Below are 18,437 nucleotides of genomic sequence, written 5' to 3'. Positions count from 1 at the left end.
CAAAATTGGTCGCTAAAAAAGACCATCGAATTTTCACCGTAAAAAACACCAAGAGGTTAACCTTACCTTTTTTCTGTTTTCAGCAAAAGAATAAAAGTGCCCAAATCGTGATAGAATTAAGCACAGATACTCAGCAGGAGAAGCGCTCCAGTTTGAGCGCAAAATTGGTCGCTAAAAAAGACCATCGAATTTTGACCGTAAAAAACACCAAGAGGTTAACCTTGCCTTTTTTTCTATTTTCAGCAAAAGAATAAAAGTGCCCAAATCGTGATAGAATTAAGCACAGATACTCAGCAGGAGAAGCGCTCCAGTTTGAGCGCAAAATTGGTCGCTAAAAAAGACCATCGAATTTTCACCGTAAAAAACAGCAAGAGGTTAACCTTGCCTTTTTTTCTATTTTCAGCAAAAGAATAAAAGTGCCCAAATCGTGATAGAATTAAGCACAAATACTCAGCAGGAGAAGCGCTTTAACTTGAGCGCAAAATTGGTGCCTAAAAAGACCATCGAATTTTGACCGTAAAAAATACCAAGAGGTTAACCTTACCTGTTTTCTATTGTCAGCAAAATAACAAAAGTGCCCAAATCGTGATAGAATTAAGCACAGATACTCAGCAGGAGAAGCGCTCTAGTTTGAGCGCAAGATTGGTCGCTAAAAAAGACCATCGAATTTTGACCGTAAAAAATACCAAGAGGTTAACCTTACCTGTTTTCTATTGTCAGCAAAATAATAAAAGTTCCCAAATCGTGATAGAATTAAGCACAGATACTCAGATGGAGAAGCGCTCCAGTTTGAGCGCAAAATTGGTCGCTAAAAAAGGCCATCGAATTTTCACCGCAAAAAACACCAAGAGGTTAACCTTGCCTTTTTTTCTATTTTCAGCAAAAGAATAACAGTGCCCGAATCGTGATAGAATTAAGCACAGATACTCAGCAGGAGAAGCGCTCCAGTTTGAGCGCAAAATTGGTCCCTAAAAAAGACCATCGAATTTTCACCATAAAAAACAGCAAGAGCTTAACCTTGTCTTTTTTTCTGTTTTCAGCAAAAGAATAAAAGTGCCCAAATCGTGATAGAATTAAGCACAGATACTCAGCAGGAGAAGCGCTCCAGTTTGAGCGCAAAATTGGTCGCTAAAAAAGACCATCGAATTTTCACCGTAAAAAACAGCAAGAGGTTAACCTTGCCTTTTTTTCTATTTTCAGCAAAATAATAAAAGTGCCCAAATCGTGATAGAATTAAGCACAGATACTCAGCAGGAGAAGCGCTCTAGTATGAGCGCAAAATTGGTCGCTTACAAAGACCATCAAATTTTGACCGTAAAAAACAGCAAGAGGTTAACCTTACCATTTTTTTTCAGCAAAAGAATAAAAGTGCTCAAATCGTGATAGAATGAAGCACAGAAACTCAGCAGGAGAAGCGCTCTAGTTTGAGCGCAAAATTGGTCGCTAAAAAAGACCATCGAATTTTGACCGTAAAGAATACCAAGAGGTTAACCTTACCTGTTTTCTATTGTCAGCCAAATAATAAAAGTGCCCAAATCGTGATAGAATTAAGCACAGATACTCAGCAGGAGAAGCGCTCCAGTTTGAGCGCAAAATTGGTCGCTAAAAAAGACCATCGAATTTTGACCGTAAAAAACACCAAGAGGTTAACCTTGCCTTTTTTTCTATTTTCAGCAAAAGAATAAAAGTGCCCAAATCGTGATAGAATTAAGCACAGATACTCAGCAGGAGAAGCGCTCCAGTTTGAGCGCAAAATTGGTCGCTAAAAAAGACCATCGAATTTTCACCGTAAAAAACAGCAAGAGGTTAACCTTGCCTTTTTTTCTATTTTCAGCAAAAGAATAAAAGTGCCCAAATCGTGATAGAATTAAGCACAAATACTCAGCAGGAGAAGCACTTTAACTTGAGCGCAAAATTGGTGCCTAAAAAGACCATCGAATTTTGACCGTAAAAAATACCAAGAGGTTAACCTTACCTGTTTTCTATTGTCAGCAAAATAACAAAAGTGCCCAAATCGTGATAGAATTAAGCACAGATACTCAGCAGGAGAAGCGCTCTAGTTTGAGCGCAAGATTGGTCGCTAAAAAAGACCATCGAATTTTGACCGTAAAAAATACCAAGAGGTTAACCTTACCTGTTTTCTATTGTCAGCAAAATAATAAAAGTTCCCAAATCGTGATAGAATTAAGCACAGATACTCAGATGGAGAAGCGCTCCAGTTTGAGCGCAAAATTGGTCGCTAAAAAAGGCCATCGAATTTTCACCGCAAAAAACACCAAGAGGTTAACCTTGCCTTTTTTTCTATTTTCAGCAAAAGAATAACAGTGCCCGAATCGTGATAGAATTAAGCACAGATACTCAGCAGGAGAAGCGCTCCAGTTTGAGCGCAAAATTGGTCCCTAAAAAAGACCATCGAATTTTCACCATAAAAAACAGCAAGAGCTTAACCTTGTCTTTTTTTCTGTTTTCAGCAAAAGAATAAAAGTGCCCAAATCGTGATAGAATTAAGCACAGATACTCAGCAGGAGAAGCGCTCCAGTTTGAGCGCAAAATTGGTCGCTAAAAAAGACCATCGAATTTTCACCGTAAAAAACAGCAAGAGGTTAACCTTGCCTTTTTTTCTATTTTCAGCAAAATAATAAAAGTGCCCAAATCGTGATAGAATTAAGCACAGATACTCAGCAGGAGAAGCGCTCTAGTATGAGCGCAAAATTGGTCGCTTACAAAGACCATCAAATTTTGACCGTAAAAAACAGCAAGAGGTTAACCTTACCATTTTTTTTCAGCAAAAGAATAAAAGTGCTCAAATCGTGATAGAATGAAGCACAGAAACTCAGCAGGAGAAGCGCTCTAGTTTGAGCGCAAAATTGGTCGCTAAAAAAGACCTTCGAATTTTGACCGTAAAAAATACCAAGAGGTTAACCTTACCTGTTTTCTATTGTCAGCCAAATAATAAAAGTGCCCAAATCGTGATAGAATTAAGCACAGATACTCAGCAGGAGAAGCGCTCCAGTTTGAGCGCAAAATTGGTCGCTAAAAAAGACCATCCAACAGCAGGGGAAGCGCTCTAGTTTGAGCGCAAAATTGGTAGCGAAAAAATACCATCGAATTTTCACCGTAAAAAATACCAACAGGTTAACCTTGCTTTTTTTCTATTTTCAGCAAAATAATAAAAGTGCCCAAATCGTGATAGAATTAAGCACAGATACTCAGCAGGAGAAGCGCTCTAGTATGAGCGCAAAATTTTTCGCTTACAAAGACCATCAAATTTTGACCGTAAAAAACAGCAAGTTAACCTTACCATTTTTTTAGCAAAAGAATAAAAGTGTCCAAATCGTGATAGAATTAAGCACAAATACTCAGCAGGAGAAGCGCTTTAACTTGAGCGCAAAATTGGTCCCTAAAAAGACCATCGAATTTTGACCGTAAAAAACAGCAAGAGGTTAACCTTGCCTTTTTTTCTATTTTCAGCAAAATAATAAAAGTGCCCAAATCGTGACAGAATTAAGCACAAATACTCAGCAGGAGAAGCGCTTTAACTTGAGCGCAAAATTGGTCGCTAAAAAAGACCATCGAATTTTCACCGTAAAAAACACCAAGAGGTTAACCTTGCCTTTTTTTCTGTTTTCAGCAAAAGAATAAAAGTGCCCAAATCGTGATAGAATTAAGCACGAATACTCAGCAGGAGAAGCGCTCTAGTTTGAGCGCAAAATTGGTCGCTAAAAAAGACCATCGAATTTTGACCGTAAAAAATACCAAGAGGTTAACCTTACCTGTTTTCTATTGTCAGCAAAATAATAAAAGTGCCCAAATCGTGATAGAATTAAGCACAGATACTCAGCAGGAGAAGCGCTCTAGTTTGAGCGCAAAATTGGTCGCTAAAAAAGACCATCGAATTTTCACCGTAAAAAATACCAAGAGGTTAACCTTACCATTTTTCTATGGTCAGCAAAATAATAAAAGTGCCCAAATCGTGATAGAATTAAGCACAGATACTCAGCAGGAGAAGCGGTCCAGTTTGAGCGCAAAATTGGTCGCTAAAAAAGGCCGTCGAATTTTCACCGCAAAAAACACCAAGAGCTTAACCTTGCCTTTTTTTCTATTTTCAGCAAAAGAATAAAAGCGCCCAAATCGTGATAGAATTAAGCACAGATACTCAGCAGGAGAAGCGCTCTAGTATGAGCGCAAAATTGGTCGCTTACAAAGACCATCAAATTTTGACCGTAAAAAACAGCAAGAGGTTAACCTTACCATTTTTTTTCAGCAAAAGAATAAAAGTGCTCAAATCGTGATAGAATTAAGCACAGATACTCAGCAGGAGAAGCGGTCCAGTTTGAGCGCAAAATTGGTCGCTAAAAAAGACCATCGAATTTTCACCGTAAAAAACAGCAAGAGGTTAACCTTGCCTTTTTTTTTCTATTTTCAGCAAAATAATAAAAGTGCCCAAATCGTGATAGAATTAAGCACAGATACTCAGCAGGAGAAGCGCTCTAGTATGAGCGCAAAATTAGTCGTTTACAAAGACCATCAAATTTTGACCGTAAAAAACAGCAAGAGGTTAACCTTACCATTTTTTTTCAGCAAAAGAATAAAAGTGCTCAAATCGTGATAGAATGAAGCACAGATACTCAGCAGGAGAAGCGCTCTAGTTTGAGCGCAAAATTGGTCGCTAAAAAAGACCATCGAATTTTCACCGTAAAAAACACCAAGAGGTTAACCTTGCCTTTTTTCTATTTTCAGCAAAAGAATAAAAGTGCCCAAATCGTGATAGAATTAAGCACAGATACTCAGCAGGGAAAGCGCTCTAGTTTGAGCGCAAAATTGGTAGCTAAAAAATACCATCGAATTTTCACCGTAAAAAGCACCAACAGGTTAACCTTGCTTTTTTTTCTATTTTCAGCAAAATAATAAAAGTGCCCAAATCGTGATAGAATTAAGCACAGATACTCAGCAGGAGAAGCGCTCTAGTATGAGCGCAAAATTGGTCGCTTTAAAAGACCATCAAATTTTGACCGTAAAAAACAGCTAGAGACCTTACCATTTTTTTAGCAAAAGAATAAAAGTGCCCAAATCGTGATAGAATTAAGCACAAATACTCAGCAGGAGAAGCGTTTTAACTTGAGCGCAAAATTGGTCCCTAAAAGACCATCGAATTTTGACCGTAAAAAATACCAAGAGGCTAACCTTACCTGTTTTCTATTGTCAGCAAAATATTAAAAGTGCCCAAATCTTGATAGAATTAAGCACAGATACTCAGCAGGAGAAGCGCTCCAGTTTGAACGCAAAATTGGTCGCTAAAAAAGACCATCGAATTTTCACCGTAAAAAACACCAAGAGGTTAACCTTGCCTTTTTTCTGTTTTCAGCAAAAGAATAAAAGTGCCCAAATCGTGATAGAATTAAGCACAGATACTCAGCAGGAGAAGCGCTCCAGTTTGAGCGCAAAATTGGTCGCTAAAAAAGACCATCGAATTTTGACCGTAAAAAACACCAAGAGGTTAACCTTGCCTTTTTTTCTATTTTCAGCAAAAGAATAAAAGTGCCGAAATCGTGATAGAATTAAGCACAGATACTCAGCAGGAGAAGCGCTCCAGTTTGAGCGCAAAATTGGTCGCTAAAAAAGACCATCGAATTTTCACCGTAAAAAACAGCAAGAGGTTAACCTTGCCTTTTTTCTATTTTCAGCAAAATAATAAAAGTGCCCAAATCGTGATAGAATTAAGCACAGATACTCAGCAGGAGAAGCGCTCTAGTATGAGCGCAAAATTGGTCGCTAAAAAAGACCATGGAATTTTGACCGTAAAAAACAGTAAGAGGTTAACCTTGCCTTTTTTTCTATTTTCAGCAAAAGAATAAAAGTGCCCAAATCGTGACAGAATTAAGCACAGATACTCAGCAGGAGAAGCGCTTTAACTTGAGCACAAAATTGGTCCCTAAAAAGACCATCGAATTTTGACCGTAAAAAATACCAAGAGGTTAACCTTACCTGTTTTCTATTGTCAGCAAAATAATAAAAGTGCCCAAATCGTGATAGAATTAAGCACAGATACTCAGCAGGAGAAGCGCTCCAGTTTGAGCGCAAAATTGGTCGCTAAAAAAGACCATCGAATTTTCACCGTAAAAAACACCAAGAGGTTAACCTTACCATTTTTCTATTGTCAGCAAAATAATAAAAGTGCCCAGATCGTGATAGAATTAAGCACAGATACTCAGATGGGGAAGCGCTCCAGTTTGAGCGCAAAATTGGTCGCTAAAAAAGACCATGGAATTTTGACCGTAAAAAACAGTAAGAGGTTAACCTTGCCTTTTTTTCTATTTTCAGCAAAATAATAAAAGTGCCCAAATCGTGACAGAATTAAGCACAGATACTCAGCAGGAGAAGCGCTCCAGTTTGAGCGCAAAATTGGTCGCTTAAGAAGACCATCAAATTTTGACCGTAAAAAACAGCAAGAGGTTAACCTCACCATTTTTTAGCAAAAGAATAAAAGTGCCCAAATCGTGATAGAATTAAGCACGAATACTCAGCAGGAGAAGCGCTTTAACTTGAGCGCAAAATTGGTCCCTAAAAAGACCATCGAATTTTGACCGTAAAAAATACCAAGAGGTTAACCTTACCTGTTTTCTATTGTCAGCAAAATAATAAAAGTGCCCAAATCGTGATAGAATTAAGCACAGATACTCAGCAGGAGAAGCGCTCCAGTTTGAGCGCAAAATTGCTCGCTAAAAAAGACCATCGAATTTTCACCGTAAAAAACAGCAAGAGGTTAACCTTGCCTTTTTTTCTATTTTCAGCAAAATAATAAAAGTGCCCAAATCGTGATAGAATTAAGCACAGATACTCAGCAGGAGAAGCGCTCTACTATGAGCGCAAAATTGGTCACTTACAAAGACCATCAAATTTTGACCGTAAAAAACAGCAAGAGGTTAACCTTACCATTTTTTTTCAGCAAAAGAATAAAAGTGCCCAAATCGTGATAGAATTAAGCACAGATACTCAGCAGGGAAAGCGCTCTAGTTTGAGCGCAAAATTGGTAGCTAAAAAATACCATCGAATTTTCACCGTAAAAAGCACCAACAGGTTAACCTTGCTTTTTTTTCTATTTTCAGCAAAAGAATAAAAGTGCCCAAATCGTGATAGAATTAAGCACAGATACTCAGCAGGAGAAGCGCTCCAGTTTGAGCGCAAAATTGGTCGCTAAAAAAGACCATCGAATTTTCACCGTAAAAAACACCAAGAGGTTAACCTTGCCTTTTTTTCTATATTCAGCAAAAGAATAAAAGTGCCCAAATCGTGATAGAATTAAGCACAGATACTCAGCAGGAGAAGCGCTCCAGTTTGAGCGCAAAATTGGTCGCTAAAAAAGACCATCGAATTTTCACCGTAAAAAACACCAAGAGGTTAACCTTGCCTTTTTTTCTGTTTTCAGCAAAATAATAAAAGTGCTCAAATCGTGATAGAATTAAGCACAGATACTCAACAGGAGAAGCGCTCCAGTTTGAGCGCAAAATTGGTCGCTAAAAAAGACCATCGAATTTTCACCGTAAAAAACACCAAGAGGTTAACCTTGCCTTTTTTTCTATTTTCAGCAAAAGAATAAAAGTGCCCAAATCGTGATAGAATTAAGCACAGATACTCAGCAGGGGAAGCGCTCTAGTTTGAGCGCAAAATTGGTAGCGAAAAAATACCATCGAATTTTCACCGTAAAAAACACCAACAGGTTAACTTTGCTTTTTTTTCTATTTTCAGCAAAATAATAAAAGTGCCCAAATCGTGATAGAATTAAGCACAGATACTCAGCAGGAGAAGCGCTCTAGTATGAGCGCAAAATTGGTCGCTTTAAAAGACCATCAAATTTTGACAGTAAAAAACAGCTAGAGACCTTACCATTTTTTTAGCAAAAGAATAAAAGTGCCCAAATCTTGATAGAATTAAGCACGGATACTCAGCAGGAGAAGCGCTCGAGTTTGAGCGCAAAATTGGTCGCTAAAAAAGACCATCGAATTTTCACCGTAAAAAACACCAAGAGGTTAACCTTGCCTTTTTTTCTGTTTTCAGCAAAAGAATAAAAGTGCCCAAATCGTGATAGAATTAAGCACAGATACTCAGCAGGAGAAGCGCTCCAGTTTGAGCGCAAAATTGGTCGCTAAAAAAGACCATCGAATTTTCACCGTAAACAACACCAAGAGGTTAACCTTGCCTTTTTTTCTGTTTTCAGCAAAAGAATAAAAGTGCCCAAATCGTGATAGAATTAAGCACAGATACTCAGCAGGAGAAGCGCTCCAGTTTGAGCGCAAAATTGGTCGCTAAAAAAGACCATCGAATTTTCACCGTAAAAAACACCAAGAGGTTAACCTTGCCTTTTTTCTATTTTCAGCAAAAGAATAAAAGTGCCCAAATCGTGATAGAATTAAGCACAGATACTCAGCAGGGAAAGCGCTGTAGTTTGAGCGCAAAATTGGTAGCTAAAAAATACCATCGAATTTTCACCGTAAAAAGCACCAACAGGTTAACCTTGCTTTTTTTTCTATTTTCAGCAAAATAATAAAAGTGCCCAAATCGTGATAGAATTAAGCACAGATACTCAGCAGGAGAAGCGCTCTAGTATGAGCGCAAAATTGGTCGCTTTAAAAGACCATCAAATTTTGACCGTAAAAAACAGCTAGAGACCTTACCATTTTTTTAGCAAAAGAATAAAAGTGCCCAAATCGTGATAGAATTAAGCACAAATACTCAGCAGGAGAAGCGTTTTAACTTGAGCGCAAAATTGGTCCCTAAAAGACCATCGAATTTTGACCGTAAAAAATACCAAGAGGTTAACCTTACCTGTTTTCTATTGTCAGCAAAATATTAAAAGTGCCCAAATCTTGATAGAATTAAGCACAGATACTCAGCAGGAGAAGCGCTCCAGTTTGAACGCAAAATTGGTCGCTAAAAAAGACCATCGAATTTTCACCGTAAAAAACACCAAGAGGTTAACCTTGCCTTTTTTTCTATTTTCAGCAAAAGAATAAAAGTGCCCAAATCGTGATAGAATTAAGCACAGATACTCAGCAGGAGAAGCGCTCCAGTTTGAGCGCAAAATTGGTCGCTAAAAAGACCATCGAATTTTCACCGTAAAAAACAGCAAGAGGTTAACCTTGCCTTTTTTTCTGTTTTCAGCAAAAGAATAAAAGTGCCCAAATCGTGATAGAATTAAGCACAGATACTCAGCAGGAGAAGCGCTCTAGTTTGAGCGCAAGATTGGTCGCTAAAAAGACCATCGAATTTTGACCGTAAAAAATACCAAGAGGTTAACCTTACCTGTTTTCTTTTGTCAGCAAAATAATAAAAGTGCCCAAATCGTGATAGAATTAAGCACAGATACTCAGATGGAGAAGCGCTCCAGTTTGAGCGCAAAATTGGTCGCTAAAAAAGGCCATCGAATTTTCACCGCAAAAAACACCAAGAGGTTAACCTTGCCTTTTTTTCTATTTTCAGCAAAAGAATAACAGTGCCCGAATCGGGATAGAATTAAGCACAGATACTCAACAGGAGAAGCGCTCCAGTTTGAGCGCAAAATTGGTCCCTAAAAAAGACCATCGAATTTTCACCGTAAAAAACAGCTAGAGACCTTACCATTTTTTTAGCAAAAGAATAAAAGTGCCCAAATCGTGATAGAATTAAGCACAAATACTCAGCAGGAGAAGCGTTTTAACTTGAGCGCAAAATTGGTCCCTAAAAGACCATCGAATTTTGACCGTAAAAAATACCAAGAGGTTAACCTTACCTGTTTTCTATTGTCAGCAAAATATTAAAAGTCCCCAAATCTTGATAGAATTAAGCACGGGTACTCAGCAGGAGAAGCGCTCCAGTTTGAGCGCAAAATTGGTCGCTAAAAAAGACCATCGAATTTTCACCGTAAAAAACGCCAAGAGGTTAACCTTGCCTTTTTTTCTATTTTCAGCAAAAGAATAAAAGTGCCCAAATCGTGATAGAATTAAGCACAGATACTCAGCAGGAGAAGCGCTCTAGTATGAGCGCAAAATTGGTCGCTTTAAAAGACCGTCAAATTTTGACCGTAAAAAACAGCTAGAGGTTAACCTTACCATTTTTTTAGCAAAAGAATAAAAGTGCCCAAATCGTGATAGAATTAAGCACAAATACTCAGCAGGAGAAGCGCTTTAACTTGAGCGCAAAATTGGTCCCTAAAAGACCATCGAATTTTGACCGTAAAAAATACCAAGAGGTTAACCTTACCTGTTTTCTATTGTCAGCAAAATATTAAAAGTGCCCAAATCTTGATAGAATTAAGCACAGATACTCAGCAGGAGAAGCGCTCCAGTTTGAACGCAAAATTGGTCGCTAAAAAAGACCATCGAATTTTCACCGTAAAAAACACCAAGAGGTTAACCTTGCCTTTTTTCTGTTTTCAGCAAAAGAATAAAAGTGCCCAAATCGTGATAGAATTAAGCACAGATACTCAGCAGGAGAAGCGCTCCAGTTTGAGCGCAAAATTGGTCGCTAAAAAAGACCATCGAATTTTGACCGTAAAAAACACCAAGAGGTTAACCTTGCCTTTTTTTCTATTTTCAGCAAAAGAATAAAAGTGCCCAAATCGTGATAGAATTAAGCACAGATACTCAGCAGGAGAAGCGCTCCAGTTTGAGCGCAAAATTGGTCGCTAAAAAAGACCATCGAATTTTCACCGTAAAAAACAGCAAGAGGTTAACCTTGCCTTTTTTTCTATTTTCAGCAAAAGAATAAAAGTGCCCAAATCGTGATAGAATTAAGCACAAATACTCAGCAGGAGAAGCGCTTTAACTTGAGCGCAAAATTGGTGCCTAAAAAGACCATCGAATTTTGACCGTAAAAAATACCAAGAGGTTAACCTTACCTGTTTTCTATTGTCAGCAAAATAATAAAAGTGCCCAAATCGTGATAGAATTAAGCACAGATACTCAGCAGGAGAAGCGCTCTAGTTTGAGCGCAAGATTGGTCGCTAAAAAAGACCATCGAATTTTGACCGTAAAAAATACCAAGAGGTTAACCTTACCTGTTTTCTATTGTCAGCAAAATAATAAAAGTTCCCAAATCGTGATAGAATTAAGCACAGATACTCAGATGGAGAAGCGCTCCAGTTTGAGCGCAAAATTGGTCGCTAAAAAAGACCATCGAATTTTCACCGTAAAAAACACCAAGAGGTTAACCTTGCCTTTTTTTCTGTTTTCAGCAAAATAATAAAAGTGCTCAAATCGTGATAGAATTAAGCACAGATACTCAACAGGAGAAGCGCTCCAGTTTGAGCGCAAAATTGGTCGCTAAAAAAGACCATCGAATTTTCACCGTAAAAAACACCAAGAGGTTAACCTTGCCTTTTTTTCTATTTTCAGCAAAAGAATAAAAGTGCCCAAATCGTGATAGAATTAAGCACAGATACTCAGCAGGGGAAGCGCTCTAGTTTGAGCGCAAAATTGGTAGCGAAAAAATACCATCGAATTTTCACCGTAAAAAACACCAACAGGTTAACTTTGCTTTTTTTTCTATTTTCAGCAAAATAATAAAAGTGCCCAAATCGTGATAGAATTAAGCACAGATACTCAGCAGGAGAAGCGCTCTAGTATGAGCGCAAAATTGGTCGCTTTAAAAGACCATCAAATTTTGACAGTAAAAAACAGCTAGAGACCTTACCATTTTTTTAGCAAAAGAATAAAAGTGCCCAAATCTTGATAGAATTAAGCACGGATACTCAGCAGGAGAAGCGCTCGAGTTTGAGCGCAAAATTGGTCGCTAAAAAAGACCATCGAATTTTCACCGTAAAAAACACCAAGAGGTTAACCTTGCCTTTTTTTCTGTTTTCAGCAAAAGAATAAAAGTGCCCAAATCGTGATAGAATTAAGCACAGATACTCAGCAGGAGAAGCGCTCCAGTTTGAGCGCAAAATTGGTCGCTAAAAAAGACCATCGAATTTTCACCGTAAACAACACCAAGAGGTTAACCTTGCCTTTTTTTCTGTTTTCAGCAAAAGAATAAAAGTGCCCAAATCGTGATAGAATTAAGCACAGATACTCAGCAGGAGAAGCGCTCCAGTTTGAGCGCAAAATTGGTCGCTAAAAAAGACCATCGAATTTTCACCGTAAAAAACACCAAGAGGTTAACCTTGCCTTTTTTCTATTTTCAGCAAAAGAATAAAAGTGCCCAAATCGTGATAGAATTAAGCACAGATACTCAGCAGGGAAAGCGCTGTAGTTTGAGCGCAAAATTGGTAGCTAAAAAATACCATCGAATTTTCACCGTAAAAAGCACCAACAGGTTAACCTTGCTTTTTTTTCTATTTTCAGCAAAATAATAAAAGTGCCCAAATCGTGATAGAATTAAGCACAGATACTCAGCAGGAGAAGCGCTCTAGTATGAGCGCAAAATTGGTCGCTTTAAAAGACCATCAAATTTTGACCGTAAAAAACAGCTAGAGACCTTACCATTTTTTTAGCAAAAGAATAAAAGTGCCCAAATCGTGATAGAATTAAGCACAAATACTCAGCAGGAGAAGCGTTTTAACTTGAGCGCAAAATTGGTCCCTAAAAGACCATCGAATTTTGACCGTAAAAAATACCAAGAGGTTAACCTTACCTGTTTTCTATTGTCAGCAAAATATTAAAAGTGCCCAAATCTTGATAGAATTAAGCACAGATACTCAGCAGGAGAAGCGCTCCAGTTTGAACGCAAAATTGGTCGCTAAAAAAGACCATCGAATTTTCACCGTAAAAAACACCAAGAGGTTAACCTTGCCTTTTTTTCTATTTTCAGCAAAAGAATAAAAGTGCCCAAATCGTGATAGAATTAAGCACAGATACTCAGCAGGAGAAGCGCTCCAGTTTGAGCGCAAAATTGGTCGCTAAAAAAGACCATCGAATTTTCACCGTAAAAAACAGCAAGAGGTTAACCTTGCCTTTTTTTCTGTTTTCAGCAAAAGAATAAAAGTGCCCAAATCGTGATAGAATTAAGCACAGATACTCAGCAGGAGAAGCGCTCTAGTTTGAGCGCAAGATTGGTCGCTAAAAAAGACCATCGAATTTTGACCGTAAAAAATACCAAGAGGTTAACCTTACCTGTTTTCTATTGTCAGCAAAATAATAAAAGTGCCCAAATCGTGATAGAATTAAGCACAGATACTCAGATGGAGAAGCGCTCCAGTTTGAGCGCAAAATTGGTCGCTAAAAAAGGCCATCGAATTTTCACCGCAAAAAACACCAAGAGGTTAACCTTGCCTTTTTTTCTATTTTCAGCAAAAGAATAACAGTGCCCGAATCGGGATAGAATTAAGCACAGATACTCAACAGGAGAAGCGCTCCAGTTTGAGCGCAAAATTGGTCCCTAAAAAAGACCATCGAATTTTCACCGTAAAAAACAGCTAGAGACCTTACCATTTTTTTAGCAAAAGAATAAAAGTGCCCAAATCGTGATAGAATTAAGCACAAATACTCAGCAGGAGAAGCGTTTTAACTTGAGCGCAAAATTGGTCCCTAAAAGACCATCGAATTTTGACCGTAAAAAATACCAAGAGGTTAACCTTACCTGTTTTCTATTGTCAGCAAAATATTAAAAGTCCCCAAATCTTGATAGAATTAAGCACGGGTACTCAGCAGGAGAAGCGCTCCAGTTTGAGCGCAAAATTGGTCGCTAAAAAAGACCATCGAATTTTCACCGTAAAAAACGCCAAGAGGTTAACCTTGCCTTTTTTTCTATTTTCAGCAAAAGAATAAAAGTGCCCAAATCGTGATAGAATTAAGCACAGATACTCAGCAGGAGAAGCGCTCTAGTATGAGCGCAAAATTGGTCGCTTTAAAAGACCGTCAAATTTTGACCGTAAAAAACAGCTAGAGGTTAACCTTACCATTTTTTTAGCAAAAGAATAAAAGTGCCCAAATCGTGATAGAATTAAGCACAAATACTCAGCAGGAGAAGCGCTTTAACTTGAGCGCAAAATTGGTCCCTAAAAGACCATCGAATTTTGACCGTAAAAAATACCAAGAGGTTAACCTTACCTGTTTTCTATTGTCAGCAAAATATTAAAAGTGCCCAAATCTTGATAGAATTAAGCACAGATACTCAGCAGGAGAAGCGCTCCAGTTTGAACGCAAAATTGGTCGCTAAAAAAGACCATCGAATTTTCACCGTAAAAAACACCAAGAGGTTAACCTTGCCTTTTTTCTGTTTTCAGCAAAAGAATAAAAGTGCCCAAATCGTGATAGAATTAAGCACAGATACTCAGCAGGAGAAGCGCTCCAGTTTGAGCGCAAAATTGGTCGCTAAAAAAGACCATCGAATTTTGACCGTAAAAAACACCAAGAGGTTAACCTTGCCTTTTTTTCTATTTTCAGCAAAAGAATAAAAGTGCCCAAATCGTGATAGAATTAAGCACAGATACTCAGCAGGAGAAGCGCTCCAGTTTGAGCGCAAAATTGGTCGCTAAAAAAGACCATCGAATTTTCACCGTAAAAAACAGCAAGAGGTTAACCTTGCCTTTTTTTCTATTTTCAGCAAAAGAATAAAAGTGCCCAAATCGTGATAGAATTAAGCACAAATACTCAGCAGGAGAAGCGCTTTAACTTGAGCGCAAAATTGGTGCCTAAAAAGACCATCGAATTTTGACCGTAAAAAATACCAAGAGGTTAACCTTACCTGTTTTCTATTGTCAGCAAAATAATAAAAGTGCCCAAATCGTGATAGAATTAAGCACAGATACTCAGCAGGAGAAGCGCTCTAGTTTGAGCGCAAGATTGGTCGCTAAAAAAGACCATCGAATTTTGACCGTAAAAAATACCAAGAGGTTAACCTTACCTGTTTTCTATTGTCAGCAAAATAATAAAAGTTCCCAAATCGTGATAGAATTAAGCACAGATACTCAGATGGAGAAGCGCTCCAGTTTGAGCGCAAAATTGGTCGCTAAAAAAGGCCATCGAATTTTCACCGCAAAAAACACCAAGAGGTTAACCTTGCCTTTTTTTCTATTTTCAGCAAAAGAATAACAGTGCCCGAATCGTGATAGAATTAAGCACAGATACTCAGCAGGAGAAGCGCTCCAGTTTGAGCGCAAAATTGGTCCCTAAAAAAGACCATCGAATTTTCACCATAAAAAACAGCAAGAGCTTAACCTTGTCTTTTTTTCTGTTTTCAGCAAAAGAATAAAAGTGCCCAAATCGTGATAGAATTAAGCACAGATACTCAGCAGGAGAAGCGCTCCAGTTTGAGCGCAAAATTGGTCGCTAAAAAAGACCATCGAATTTTCACCGTAAAAAACAGCAAGAGGTTAACCTTGCCTTTTTTTCTATTTTCAGCAAAATAATAAAAGTGCCCAAATCGTGATAGAATTAAGCACAGATACTCAGCAGGAGAAGCGCTTTAACTTGAGCGCAAAATTGGTCGCTAAAAAAGACCATCGAATTTTGACCGTAAAAAATACCAAGAGGTTAACCTTACCTGTTTTCTATTGTCAGCAAAATAATAAAAGTGCCCAAATCGTGACAGAATTAAGCACAGATACTCAGCAGGAGAAGCGCTCCAGTTTGAGCGCAAAATTGGTCGCTAAAAAAGACCATCCAATTTTGACCGTAAAAAACACCAAGAGGTTAACCTTGCCTTTTTTTCTATATTCAGCAAAAGAATAAAAGTGCCCAAATCGTGATAGAATTAAGCACAGATACTCAGCAGGAGAAGCGCTCCAGTTTGAGCGCAAAATTGGTCGCTAAAAAAGACCATCGAATTTTCACCGTAAAAAACACCAAGAGGTTAACCTTGCCTTTTTTTCTGTTTTCAGCAAAAGAATAAAAGTGCCCAAATCGTGATAGAATTAAGCACAGATACTCAGCAGGAGAAGCGCTCCAGTTTGAGCGCAAAATTGGTCGCTAAAAAAGACCATCGAATTTTCACCGTAAAAAACACCAAGAGGTTAACCTTGCCTTTTTTTCTATTTTCAGCAAAAGAATAAAAGTGCCCAAATCGTGATAGAATTAAGCACAGATACTCAGCAGGAGAAGCGCTCTAGTATGTGCGCAAAATTGGTCGCTTAAAAAGACCATCAAATTTTGACCGTAAAAAACACCAAGAGGTTAACCTTGCCTTTTTTCGATTTTCAGCAAAAGAATAAAATTGCCCGAATTGTGATAGAATTGAGCACAGATACCCAGAAGGAGAAGCGCTCTAGTTTGAGCGCAAAATTGGTCGCTTAAAAAGATCATCGAATTTTGACCATAAAAAACATCAAGAGGTTAACTTTACATTTCTTTATTTTCAGCGAAATAATACACGTGCCCAAATCGTGATAGAATTAAGCGCAGATACTCAGCAGGAGAAGCGCATAGCTTAGCAGGTACCGGTTGTTGACTGCGGTAACGCTTTGCCCTCACAAAATCACAAAAAAGAATGTCAATGCTTATCTAAACAGACAAATACAGTTTATTTTTTGCGAGTTGAGAAGAAACAGTTAAAAAATTATGTACAGGTGCGACATTGCTGCATATTGTCCATGTCAGCGAGCATCGAAGACAATTACTTGTGTTGTTGGTCAAGGCTTTTCCCAATACATACGTATAAAGACAAAGATATCGCAATACACAGTGAAATACTAAAGGGTAAAACGTCATAATGTCATGTCAATGTCATGTTATACAGTGTTCCCCAAGATAAAGTTCGGAATTCATAATAAAGATAAGACAAATAATACGGCCTTTCAGGAGCTTAACTATGCATCGGACGATGTATCATGCACTAAAACTTTGTCAGTACAGCCACTCTGTTTAACTTACTGCAAATAATTCGCAAAAATTTAAAAAATGCTGGCTTCTTAACATTTTCTATGGCCCATACCTCAGTTCAATTTCAGATTCAGGCACGTCTAGACCGTTTCACATCAGGGCGGGCTGCACAAGTGGTGCCTGAGGCGAATAAAACAAAGTAAAATAAAACAAGATAGGTCCTGCAAGGAGACTAGACAACAGCCTCTTGTTCATAAGGTGGAGTCGGAGTTCCCCTCGATGTGGCTGTGGGTAGGATCCGCTCGACTTCGCAGTCGACTCGGCTTGGCTCGTGGCCTTGCACAGGCTCGAGGCAAGCGCTCCATGCTGGTGTGGCATGTGCACCCAACTCCGGATCAGGACGTAGATCAAAAGGACAGTCTGCTTGTTGTTCTTTGCATGAAAATTTTAAAATTGTATTGCGAGAAAACCCTCCTGAAACCAATGGGGCAGAGAGTCGACGACTTAATACGGTGCAATCGCTGCTCGAGATAGACACAGAAGAAAATGCATTCAACACCTTCGAAGAAGCACAACTTACAGAAGATCCTTTCATTTGTGGAATATGTGAAAAAAAAAAGAAATTCGAAAAAGTTGGAACGGTCATTGCGCAGAGAGACGTAAAATTTCAGAACGCAGAACTTACAGTCCAATAGTTAGAAGAAAAATTATCGGCACTGATGAAACAAAATACGCAACAGTCCACTGTGACAGAATAATTGTCAGAGCGCCTCGACAACTTGGAATGTGAGAACAACATCCTCTGCGTCGCCCTTACAGCCAAAGAAGTTGTACACCACACTTTGGAGTCGAGCGTAGCCGCAGCAGAAGCGAGCGCCGAGCACGCCAAAAGTGATGCCAATCATGAAAATGGTGGACAAGGACATATGGATGCAAAAAAGTACACACTAGTTCGGGAGGATGCGTGGAAAAAGGCTTCTCCCCGCTCATCTAGGTTAAGCTATCCATTCAGGCCAAGACCAAATGACTCAAGGAGAAAAATTGGGATTACTTAGACGATTGCAAAAAAAACGAGTGGATGGCGTGAGCACGTGGATTGTGCTCCTAGACGAACCTACTTACTGCAAATCTAATGCACACCTCAGGCAAGTATACATGAAGCAGAAAAGCACAACAAACAGCAATCGACTACATACTATAATAAACAAAGCACACTATGGAGGAGGGCTCTGTATTAAAGAAATACACATACACTTGCGATTTTTGCAGTAAGAGCAGTGGTAAGTTTGGAATGTCCCCGAACTTCAATATATTGCTCCCCTCACTGCTGAAACTGATGCCCTCTGCATGAGCCTTGTGGGTGCAGATGCTGAGGAGATCCAGCAGGTGGGCCGGATTGTTAGCTAATAGCACCATGTCGTTGGCGAAAGCTAGTGTGCTTACCACAATATCTTCCATCAAGCTGTTTGTTTTTTGGGTTCCCAGATGAATCCCTTTGCTTGACGTTTCAAAATCCTCCAAGAGGTCGTTTACGAATATATTGAAAAGCGTCGGGTGCAGTGGGCAGCTTTGGTGTAACCCTGCGCTCCGTTTGATTCTGCTGGAGGTGGATGTGCAATTTCTGTATTCATAGGGTACTTCGTTTTCGGGTTCAACCCGATTTTTCACGACAGTTCCCCCCCCCCCCCCCCCCGAACAAATTTTCAA

Source organism: Ornithodoros turicata, chromosome 5 (genome assembly GCF_037126465.1).
Source record: "Ornithodoros turicata isolate Travis chromosome 5, ASM3712646v1, whole genome shotgun sequence".
Taxonomy (NCBI): Eukaryota; Metazoa; Arthropoda; class Arachnida; order Ixodida; family Argasidae; genus Ornithodoros; species Ornithodoros turicata.
The sequence above is the reverse complement of the archived record's forward strand: the minus strand, read 5'-3'. Positions refer to the sequence as shown.